The 10,843-nt window shown below is 39.9% G+C and overlaps 1 pseudogene; it reads right to left on the reverse strand.

Annotated features, from left to right (window-relative positions):
• Positions 1-9,067: 9,067 nt before the first annotated feature.
• LOC116756608 lies at positions 9,068-10,214 on the reverse strand (annotated as a pseudogene).
• Positions 10,215-10,843: the final 629 nt, after the last annotated feature.

Below are 10,843 nucleotides of genomic sequence, written 5' to 3' on the forward strand. Positions count from 1 at the left end.
TTAGAGTTCTTCAAAGATCAGTCTTGGACCCTGTTTCTTTCTTACCCCACATTCTTTTCCCATGAAATCTCATTCACTTCCACAGCTTATAAAAAATACTATGTATTCACCATGACTCAGAGATTGCTTTCTCCGTCACAGATCTCCCTTCCGAGCTACAAAACTGTATGTACAACATTTACTTGCTATCTCCTCTTGGTTACCTCTCATGGATTTTATCCCTCAAACCTACTTATGCCTCAAACCTAATCTTTATTTAATATTCTCAGTCTTCCCATCCCCCATCCTTCCAGTTGCTCATGACAGAAACGCTGATGTTACTGTTGACTATTATCTACTTGATAAGCATCTTGCACCTTGCGGATGAATCTTGGATCTGGTCACATCTCCACGTGTCCACTGCTACTCCTGTGGCTTAACTAACTGCCATCATCTTTTGCCTAAACTACAGCAGTAGCCTCCCAGCTGGACCTTTACTCTCACCCACTCTTGCCATAATCGTGTTTTTCTCATCTCTTCTAATCCTTTCTACTTTTAGACTCCTAGGGTATTCTTTTCAAAATGAAAATTTAATCATGGTATATTCCTGCTTTAAATTTCACAATATTTACCATTTATCTTAGGATAAAACAGAAAATCCTTAACACGGTATATAAGGCTCTGTACAATCTGGCCCTCACCTTTCCATTTCTCCAAAAAGTCCCATTTTGGTCCTAATCACAATCATAACTGTATCATTATTTTTGTGCTCATTTTTATTTTTTAACTATTTCCCCCACCCTAGAATGTAAATTCTATGAGATCAGTGTCCAAGTCTGTGCTGTTGATCATTGAATCCCAGAAACCTAGAACAATTCCTGGTGTGCCGATGATAGACAAAAAATATTTGCTGAATAAATGAAGAAATCAAATAACTAATGAAAACTTTTTTGTGCACTAAAAATACGTCATCCTTTAGCCTCCCACCCCACTGCCCCAGGAAATTCTCCCAATTCAAGCATACTTAAGAATTCTTATTTTTAAGAATTAGATATCATATCCCAAGATATTCAATTTTCTTTCCATCATTTGTTTATTCATATGTAAAATTCAACTATACGCCAAACAGAGGTAATAGAGTAAAAGGACAGCAAGGTACAGTGAGGAGAAAAGACACATAAGGTTATATGAAACTATCTTTTAATGCGTAGAATAAATATTTACTCATTTGAGTATCAGTTTGCTGGGATATTTCTCTGAGATTTGAAAGATGATTGCTGTGGCCACTGCTATGAAGAGGGTGGATGTACCCAACTTTTTCTGCTTTGTGTTACATGATGTTTGGGCTTTGATGTTTTTTTTAGTCTGCATGTGACGTAAGTGGCATTGATGACTCTGCTGAATGTTAGTCCATTTTTATTGTGATGACTCAAAGAAGCTAGTCCAACCCTTTTGGGAAACTGTTTTCATGTTTGTCATTGTCTTCAGCATTTTCTTTCTTTCTTTTTTTTTTTTATGGTGTAAGCCCTGGTCTAATATTGCAAAGACTCTGACCTGTATTTTTGTTTCCTCATGCCTGAGGCAATGTAGGTTTATGGAACTCAGCTCAAGAATGGAGTGAAAGATAGGCAATATAAATAGTGGACTAAATTCTATATTGGTCATTATTTAGCCAATCATCATTGAGCTTTCTTCATTATGGGTAATCCTAAGCAGGAGATTGCATGAATACCTCATAGCATTGTGATTCAGCATTTTCAGTGAATGTATACCGTTGAGCTACTGAAAGTGAGTGAATGACCAAGGTGGTGATAATGGGTAGGATAAAATCAAGGCATACATATTTAACTAAAAATCTTTATGTCAAAAATGTTAGAACTGTCAGGAATTCACAGGATTTTGTTACTATGTGTAGGCTGTAGTTTTCTTCTCCCCAAAGAGATATCCCAGTACGGGAGCACTCAAATTGACACTGGGGAGCTAGCAAATGACAGATGTGAAAAAATATCTAGGGGCATGTGTTTACCCATAAGTTCACTTATTTTAATTACTAAATCTTTTGCACCTAGGAAATCAGCACAGTTTGCTCTTGTATATATGAAAATTTATAATTTTAGCACAGCATTAATATTTTATTGTACTGAGAATACCTAGTGAGAAGAAGTTGACTTTCCTGAGCTTCCATAAACATTGTGGCTTTTTGTTGGTTGAACAAAATATGTAGCATTAAAGTACTGCAAATTCCTAGACTGAAATCTAAGGCAAAGGTCAAATCCCTTCCTCTTTTTTTCTTGGCAGACTCTGTGTGTTTCCATTAAACCACAATGCTGATCCTGCCCTGGACTCTCATTTAAATGCTTCTTTATTAAAATCTTTACTTAAATCTGATTTAACCCATTAGACGGTTTTCTGGGAGGAAAATTAAGACACTGTAACATTGTAACATATTTTAAACATTTTTCAGAATCACTATTTAGTATTGCTTAAACCAGAAAACACCATGATAACTAAAATATTCAGTGACTGAGATAGTCTATGTTTTAATTATATCTTCTAGATAAACTTCAAAGTATTGCAGTTCTTTGAGCTGAAGCCTGCATTATTAAAATCTTTGTAAAATAAAAATTTCCCTTTTTCTATATTGGGTGGGTAGTTTAGGGTAGACACAGTGGAATCTTTATTTCATAGCTGAGCTCCTGAAGTCAGTCCTAACACTTCTGACCCATGTTCTATGGTTGTGTGCATGTGTGTAAATGGATACCTCAGGTGACGCACATCCCCACACTTTCTGCCTCGCTCAGGCTCCAGGTGCGGGAAACCACACTTCATGGAAGGAAAAACTTTTTTTTTTTCTTTTTTTTCATTTCCCAGTGTCTATTTTGGCAACTTATCCACAGCAGGGGAAAGCACTGCTCCCAGGTTTGGCCCAGGAGTAACTGCCACACATCTTCTCTCTCCCTTCCTTCTGGGACACTTGTGCCAAAACAACTCAAGATAAAAGGCATTTTCAGTCTTTAGTGTATTTGTTACTTTTGGGGAAGGAATGGAAACTCAGAAGAGAGAAACCACTAAAGGAGACCATAACTGCTGAAGGTGCTGAGTGTGGGCAAAGGCAGCAAGAAAGGTTCTGAGGAACAGGAGAAGGGCGTGTGACTGAAATGAAAGGGCAAAGCTGGGAGGACACAGCAGACAGAGTTCCGAGTAGAAACTGAGTTCTCTCAGACTGAGAACCTTCTCCAAGGTTGAGGAAAAGGAGGAGAGCTGGTCCAGGGAAGAGAAAGGGAATAACTGGAAAGCTTTACCTGATACTCTGAGTCTTCCTTGGGAAGACATTCCCTGTGAGGAGACGGTCATCCGAGAGGAGAAATATGACCGAGGAGAGAGCAAGGAACAGCTGAAACTCAAAGGCTGAGTGTTGATGGAGAAGGAAGGTTAAAAGACAAAGAGGAGGATATTGATGGCCTTGCAGTGGGTAGCAGGATGCTATGACTTAGTAATAATAGCTCATAAGCAGGAGGGGTACCACATTCCATATTTAAGAAAAAGAATATAAAGTTTCCAATACAGAGTATGTTCGAAAATAAATATTCAGAATGAAGAAAAAAAGTCACAACAGATGATAACAACTTACTTTTGCTATTTGACAAAAACCTACTGTCAGGGCTCCAATTAAGACTGGGAAAAAACCCTTGCAAGAGAAGTGATTAAAGCTTAAAGCTTCATTAGATTCATGGTAAATCCACCTCTGGTCATAAAGAATATAAATGCCTCTAGAGCGAATATCTGGCCAGCCCAGTATCAGCATCTCAAAGGAGCTTTTGTGGAAGATGTTGGATACCTTTGTAATACTGGCCTCAAAATGTTCAGAATGTTCTCAGAACAGCTCTAACTTCAGGTTTTTTATAAGACTTGAATAAAAACATGTGTGTGTATGAAAGTACTTTAAAAACTGATAAAGTTCCCCCCCAAATGTTAAGTAATTTTTCTTCCTGAAAAACCCATTTTATCTCATTTATCAAGTTTATCTAAGCTGTCAAAGAACCTATTTATCTTTAACCTGTATAAGCTCCTTATAATTTTGTTTTATACTTACTATGCAGTATTATCTTTTATTTTTCCTAGAAAGTTGTTCTTTCAGCTTCTATGTTCCATATTTGAGAAAATAATATTATTTTAGTCACGATTTAAAAATGATTCACCGTCAGCTTTCATTTTTCTAGACTGAGGGTCTAATCTTTGCTTACACCTTCTTTTGGTAACTTCTTAATTCCCTTGAGAATGTACAGTTCTCATCTTTGCACTTTTCCAAGATTGATTCTTGTGTTTCTTAAGGTACCTGTCCAGAACTGAAGCCAGTGTTGAATGGAAGAAAGTGTTACAGTTTTAGAAAGTGTGTGTGTGTGTGTGTGTGTGTGTGTGTGTGTCCAATCCCTTTGCTATATGTGCCTAGCATTGGTTAGCTGTTGGTGAAAATAGGCAGATTTTTTTTCAGTTGGGTATGTCCTTTAGACTCCATTTAATCGTAGTTAGTTGGGATCATAGGAGAAATTTTATCAGGATAATCCAGGATCCAGAGGAAGTTTAGAATACTGGGCAAAGGCATTCAAGGTACTAGGGAAAACTGATGCATAAAGCAGACAGAAATTGATAGAAAGAAGTGGTACTACAATCTGAAAGAAGCATTTGAGAGCTCATAGCTGGGCAATTCAAGTCACATAACAGGGAGCACTGGTTAACTGACAAGATAAGATGTTATGGTCCTAGAGAAAAAGCAGGAAGTTATGACACCAGGTTGATATAGTGGAGGTGGTGCTGTACCTTGTAACCAGGTCCAAAATTTTTTCATTCGATGAATAGCCAGTGTGAGGTGGAGTAGTATGTGAGGACGATCAACTAGAAGGAACTTGTGAAGTAGAGTTTAGAGGAGTAGCTCCCAACCCTGTCTACATATTACAGTCCCCTGCAGAGTTTAAAAACATGTCAATGCCCTGGTCCCACAGGCCAATTGAATCAGAATCTGGAAGTGGATCTAGGCATTGGCAGGCTTTGAAAAGTTATCAGGTGATTCTTGCAAGCATTCAGAATTGAAAACTATGGACTGGAACAGTGGTTCTAAACTGGAGAAGGTTTTATAATTCTGCTGGTCCAGGTGGTCTCACTCTTTCCCAATTAAATTGGAACATTTGGGGGTAGGATCTAGGCATTATCAATTTTTAAAATTCCCTAGGTGTTTCCAAAGTTTAGGAATCATTGGAATAGAGAGATTGTGTCCTGTGACCTACCATGCGTCACTAATATAGTGAAAGGATGTTTTGTGATAGCCCTTGTGTATTAAAATCATATTTTCAGCCTTGAAGTTTAAAGCACAGAAAGGAATCCAGATACTGCTACTTGTATTCGTTCTGATGCTTCAGGGCATCCACCTAATTTAACAAAATTAGAATAAAACGATATTGAAAACTGGAGGAGACGTTACAGAAGAAGTAACCCAGCTCCCTCCTTTTACACATGAGAAATAAGAGGCCCAGAAAGGAGAGAAGAACTGCTTGTGATCACTTGGTTAGTTAATGACAGAGTGGGGTCCTCTGACTCAAATCTTTTTTCAATCTTCTTCCACAATGCTGGCTATATTAAAACTCTTAGTTATGAAATGACAAACACTAGAAGTGTTATGAGTTAATTTATAAAATCTACAAAGTACTTGGACAGGATCAATGTGAAGTTGTCCACAAAATGCTAGAACACTAGAAGCTACTCTTGAAGCATGAAAAAATTCATTTAAAAACAAGTAAATTAAATCATTAAAAAAGCCCTAATACCCACCATGGCATTTGTAAGCTTGCGGGCCATGAGAATCCTTCACGCCAAAGAGTTAGCCCCTGGGCAGCCATTCTGTTTTATTTAGGAAGACTACAGTTGCAGGGCTGCTTTAGGCCTGGGAAAATACTTGGGTGTCCTGAGGTCACATGCTAAACTGTAAAAGGAAGTTTTGCAGTCAGTACCTAGACCTTCAATCATGTGGCTCTCATGTGTTTTCGTACCCTCTGAGTTGGTTAGTCTAATTCCTGAATTAATTGGTTCTGATGAAGAAATCGGAACAGAAGCAGGTCTCCTGGGTGACAAACTTAACTGCATATGATTATATTCTGTTTGTTAAATGTGCACACTTCCTTGTGTGTCATAGGAAGCCTATGAAGGAGGGATAGTGAATTGATTAGATCACAGGACCAGGGTTCAGAAAGGTCTCCATGGGCTGAAACGAGTGACCAAAATATAAGCAGATGCAATTCAGTGGGGAGAAAAGAACACAAGTCTCTTCTTGGACCCGGTGCACAGTACAGAGAGGAAGAGCGCTCTCCCCCGTACAGCATTTGAAGGGTTATTATCGAAGAGGGTTTCTAAACTTAAGGCCCACGGACCATTATATGCCTTAGGAGGTCTGCTTGTCAGCTTTTGTGCATGGCTACAGACTACATTTTTTCTGGGGGTAGGACCTGTAATGTTTATTAAATTCTCAAAATAAAAACAAACAAACAGATTAGATCTAATAGTTATAATTGGAAAAAATAAAAGGAAGCTACAGATTTTTTTTTCTCAACATGAGGAAATCGTTTCTTAGTGAAAGCCGACCAGGATGGAATGTGCTACCATGGGAAGTTTCAAATTTCCGGACCACTTGGCCAGTGTATCATAGAGGAGATTTAAGCAACAGATGGGTGGTTGAAACGTGTTTTTATGTTTCTATAAAACAAACAATGTTGTACATGGAGAGAATGCTTGATGACAACTAATGTGAATGCTGGTGGGATTAGGGAGGGTTGAGGCCCTGAACCACAGAGACTGTGGCAGGAATTGTAAGTGGGGTGCCTCCTCTCAGCAGATCCTGGGTCACAGATTGTTAGACCAAAAGACACCCTTGTGGTTTTGTTTTCCCTTTGAGTCTAGATGGAGGACTTACTCTATGGTGAGTTCATTCACGGTGTCTGATAGACACAATACCCACAAACTGTTATTTGGGGAAGTAGGTAGAGACATAAAGGGTGAACAGTACGGTGGTTAAGAGCATGGACTATGAATTTCCCTCCTGCCTCCATATTTACCAGCTGTGTGTGATACTGGAGCAGTTATGCAGCTACTCTGTGCTTGTTTCCTCACATGTAAAATGGTAAATGCCAGTAGTACCTACATTATAGATTGGAGAATCCAAGAAACACAAAAAGTCATGGAAAGAATTAAAAACCATGATAATAGAAAGTTGGCTATATGACTGTTGTCATTTCTAGTTACTGGTTGAAAATATTTGAGTTCTATTACAAACTCATTTTTCCGCAGTGTGGTATAAGGAAAATTCCTTACCTCTCTGACTTCATGTCTCCTAATTATAAGATGGTGACCATATTTACATTAGACAAAGATAGTATCCCATTTAATACTGCCCTTAAGAACTAAGCAACTCAAAGGATCCTGAAAGATCTTTCTTAGGAAGCAGAGTTCAACAATAATTTTACAAATTTAGGTTTGTATTAGTGCATTAATTCTTAATTGTGAGGCAGTACTGTAGATTAGGTTTTTAAATCAGCAGCAAGGTGTACTGATCTGCCCTACCATCAGGCTTTGTTGGAGCCTCACCTATGTTTTGAGTCTGCTGTCTCTAGAACTCTACCCAAAACTTTTTATTTTTATATTTCCTCTAACTCATTGTTTAAGGGAGACTTTTTAAAACTTTGGTAGGAAAGAGACCTTTTTGGATGTTAACTGTTTTTATTATTTCTGTGCTGGCAGCCTCACTGATGTTGGGCCTTACTTGTTATTTAGATGTTAGGGGTGTCTGCCATTTTTATCTCTAAGGAAAATGTTCTTCTTGTTTTTTAAAAAATAAATTTATTTATTTATTTTTGGCTGCGTTGAGTCTTCGTTGCTGCAAGCAGGCTTTCTCTAGTTGTGGCGAGCGGGGGCTACTCGTCATTGTGGTGCACGGGCTTCTCATTGTGGTGACCAAGTAAGTCCCCCAAAACTTTTGTTTTTTTTTAATAAATTTATTTATTGGCTGTGTTTGGTCTTCCTTGCTGCGCGCGGGCTTTCTCCGGTTGGAGCGAGCGAGGGCTACTTTTCGTTGTGGTGCGTGGGCTTCTCATTGCGATGGCCTCTCTTGTTGCAGAGCAAGGGCTCTAGGCATGCAGGCTTCAGTAGTTGCAGCACGTGGGCTCAGTAGTTGTGGCTTGCGGGCTCTAGAGCGCAGACTCAGTAGTTGTGGCGCATGGGCTTAGTTGCTCCACGGCATGTGGGATCCTCCTGGACCGGGGCACGAACCCGCGTCCCCTGCATCGGCAGGCGGACTCTCAACCACTGTGCCACCAGGGAAGCCCCCCCAAAACTTTTAATACAAAATATCTGAGAGGTTTGGGGTTTTTTTTTTTTTGTATCTGTAGGTTTCAAGAGCTTCACAGTAATTCTTGATTTAGCCCCCAGCCAGAGCTGGGCTTCCCAGAGCTAGAGAGGAGCTCTGCCTCCCAAGCACTCAGATCCTTGGATGCCTCATAACAGATGACAGACTCCTCTGCTGGGATGTTTTTGCAACAGGGAGCACCCTGCCAATTGGCTAGGGAGGTTCATCATGCTTTGCAGTCTATTTATAACTGGGTTTTTTTTGTCTTAAAAAGAGGCCTTTGTGGACTTCCCTGGTGGTGCAGTGGTTAAGAATCTGCCTGCCAGTGCAGGGGACATGGGTTCAAGCCCTGGTGCAGGAAGATCCCACATGCTGCGGAGCAGCTAAGCCCATGCACCACAACTACTGAGCCTGCGCTCTAGGGCCCGTGTGGCACAACTACTGAGCCCACATGCCACAGCTACTGAAGCCCACGTGCCTAGAGCCTGTGCTCGCAACAAGAGAAGCCTGCGCACCGCAACAAAGAGTCGCCCCCGCTCGCTGCAACTAGAGAAAGCCCATGCACAGCAACAGAGACCCAACACAGCCAAAATAAATAAATAAATAAATTTATTTTTTAAAAAAAGAGGCCTTTGTGTATATGTATTTAATGTATAAGAATGCATAATCTTTTTTTAATACTGAGTTTATTTCACGTGTATATTTTCGTCTCCCCACCATTTCCATTTGTCTGACCACCACTACTACTATGTCCTATCATAACATTCCATACATGCTTAAAACCAAGCAAAGGGTGGAGTTCCACCTTTAAAAACTAAACAGACATTTTGGACAACACATTCTTGGCAATGGAACCTGGACAACATTTATCAGACACGGTAGGAGAAGTTCTCACTCTGCATTATAAAAAGGACAGCCAGATATCAACTGTTACAGAAATGAAATAAGATGGAAAATTTTAACAAACTGTTTAAACTATTTTCTTAAAGAAACTTACTCCACTGCCAGAGATCTTGAGTAGCCTCCTGGTCAGTCATCTGGAAACAATTCTTCACATAATTGCTGAATTTGGCTTCCACTTTAGGAAGGGAACCACCTTTTTCTATACTTGCTTGCATTTTTGCTTTAATGTCTTCTACAGAGCTAGGTCCTTTTGGTGTTTTAGGAGTTTTTTCCTGTTTTTTGAAGGATTCTTGACCCTTTGATCTTGGTGTTGATGGTTTTGAGTCTTTTCCATTCTGGTTTGATTTTTGTGCATTTTTGGCTGGAGTATCTCGTACAGACCTCTTTACTGGAGATTTTTCTTCAGCTTCCTCATCATTAAAGTTATCGTCATCAGCGTCATCTTCATCATCATCTTCATCTTCATCAGCAGCAAGTTTTACTTTTTTCCGTGGAAACTTGCTACCACTTCTGGGGCAGAACGCTTTCTAGGTATACTTAGGAGTTTCACATCCTCCTCCTCTTCATCTTCTCACTCTGCATCTTCCTCCACAGCTACTAAGTGCTGTCTACTAATATGCACAGGCCCTGAACCACACTTCAACCATAAGACCACAGGTGGTGTTATTTCAAAGCCCCCAAGGGAAACTGTTGGCTGCACAGACATTTTCAAAGTTGCCAGTGTTACTTTAACTGGACTGCCTTCATAATTCATCTCCTCTGCTTCGACAACGTGCAATTCATCCTTTGCACCAGCCCCTCAACTGGCCGTTCTTGAAGATAACTGGTGCTCACTTTCATCATTAACCACCTTACAGTGATAATCTTTGTCGGCCTTTAGTTCACAACTGAAAAGATAGTTCTGGGTCCTCAGGGGGCTCATGTCCATGTCCATCAAATCTTCCATGGGTTGGTGGCACACACTTAGGTGGGAGAGAAGGTGGATGGAGATAAAAGACCACTGTTCCAGGGAACAGTCGAGCAGGACAGAATCACACCAGGGAAAAGCAGAATGCATAATCTTTAATTAATAACTGATGGAGCCTCATATGAAGGGTAATAGGTTTTTGCTTTTAAATCTAGCTTCACATGCTAAATTAACAGTGTGGGCTAACATGCATCAGGATAGCCTCATTGGTTTTGACTCTGCTACTTTGAGGTCTGTGATAATTGGCTGGACCAGTGTGTGCGTTTGCTAAGTCAGTCATCTTCTATATAACGTAAATTAATAGTATACTGAAACATTTAAGAGGCTTAAAAGAACTGCTTTTTTTTAAAACATCTTTATTGGAGTATAATTGCTTTACAATGGTGTGTTAGTTTCTGCTTTACAACAAAATGAATCAGTTATATATATACATATGTTCCCATATCTCTTCCCTCTTGCGTCTCCCTCCCTCCCACCCTCCCTATCCCACCCCTCCAGGCGATCACAGAGCACCGAGCTGATCTCCCTGTGCTCTGCGGCTGCTTCCCACTAGCTATCTACCTTACGTTTGGTAGTGTATATATAAAAGAGCTGCTTTTAAGTAACTT

This window comes from Phocoena sinus, chromosome 7 (assembly GCF_008692025.1).
Source record: "Phocoena sinus isolate mPhoSin1 chromosome 7, mPhoSin1.pri, whole genome shotgun sequence".
Classification (NCBI taxonomy): Eukaryota; Metazoa; Chordata; class Mammalia; order Artiodactyla; family Phocoenidae; genus Phocoena; species Phocoena sinus.